The sequence below is a fragment of the Colias philodice genome, chromosome 3 (assembly GCF_061535455.1).
Source record: "Colias philodice isolate Cphi_HAF_F1 chromosome 3, ilColPhil1 Martin Lab GWU primary, whole genome shotgun sequence".
NCBI classification, from domain to species: Eukaryota; Metazoa; Arthropoda; class Insecta; order Lepidoptera; family Pieridae; genus Colias; species Colias philodice.
Window position 1 is genome coordinate 1,342,335 of NC_143088.1, and position 1,476 is coordinate 1,343,810.

At 31.6% G+C, this 1,476-nt stretch overlaps 1 protein-coding gene across 1 annotated transcript in view; it reads right to left on the reverse strand.

Moving 5' to 3' along the window:
* Nucleotides 1–1,224, reverse strand: part of alpha-Spec (alpha spectrin) — a 39,960-nt gene extending 38,736 nt beyond the window's left edge. The window contains exon 1 of the mRNA XM_089712444.1: nucleotides 1,065–1,224. The gene's annotated coding sequence lies outside the window, so the exon portion shown is untranslated. The remainder of the gene's footprint in view (nucleotides 1–1,064) is intronic.
* Nucleotides 1,225–1,476: the final 252 nt, after the last annotated feature.

Sequence of the window (1,476 nt, forward strand, 5' to 3'; positions counted from 1 at the left end):
TACTACCTATTTTGTATTTAAAGCAGAAGCAAAGAGAAATCTGGTGTGCAAAGAAAATTTAAAAGGATTTATGTAACAAATTGTCCACATAGAAACAACACACCAAGGTTACCTGCTCGGAATCATGTGTTTAATTTCAATGTTAATTAACATAGCATATTATTATAACTTTATGATGACAACTATATGAAAATTAAGATCCTTATGTTAAAATATACACACATACCTTACCTGAACTATTGATATTTTAGATATATTTTATGTAACAATAATCAATGCAGCTAATATTTAATATTTAGATAACTGATACTAGTAGATTAACATAATATCTTAAATGAATTAAAGATCATTTAAACAATAGGAAATAAACATAGAAGTATTACAGCTGTATAGCAGATTAGGCAGAGGTTTTTAGAACTACAATTCTAAAATATGAGTACATATTCAATAATAAGAAAATGCAATTATCAGGAAACCACTTATGAGCTGCATAAAAATTCTTAATGAGTTTAACTCACACTAACTTAATTATGTCCTTAGTAGGTCACGAAAGTCCGAGTCCGTAGCTAATCAATAATCGGAACAAGTCTGCAATATCTGTATTCCAAGCATTCACAAGCACACAAACACATAATTCTCTAAGGAAAACTGTATGAAAGCGTAGGGTGGTGCTAGCTACTGTACGCCTTGCTCTAAATTCCACTTACAACCAAGTACTTTTGTCTCAGGACGCAATCAACCGGCCTAGCTATATCAAGATACGATTCACTTCCCCGCTTATATACAATGACGTAATGCTCCAAAATAAACCTAATATGGTTAATCAAAATTTCTTTACACAGACTCAATATTTAGGGCTATATTCTAAGAATAGTAAATTAAGCTTTTGATATGGGAAACAGATATTTTTAAAGGTAATAAGATGCCATTTTGTTAATATAGAAAGGTTCCGAGCTCCGACCGACATCGAGATTAATGGGTGTGTCAGATAAGAAGTAATAAAACCCAAAATAACACTTTATTTATTAACAATTTATATTAGAAATGGAAAAAATATTACTTACGTGATAGTATAGTGCCCAAAAAGCAGTTTTTATCAACGTTTTTCTATCACTTTTACGTATTTTTCATGGAAAATCGTTCGTTCGACATCCGAGCCGCGTCACTCAACAAAAACTAATGTTGCCCTCGTCGTTCGTACTTCGTCCGTCGTCGATCAATGACTTTTTATGACACTTAAAATTCTACTATCTTTGTAAAATATTGAAGTAACCACGAAGTAACAGTCGTGTAAAAGATTTTTTTTACAAGGACTATTATTTATATGTCTTATCTCACTTGGTAAATGATACATAAACCATACAGTTTACGACTTACTGCCAGGCCTAATGGCAATTTTATAATCTAGGATGGAAATGTCAAATATTTTATAAAATTACCACACCGGATGACCGGAATTTAGTTGTCAAAAAGACC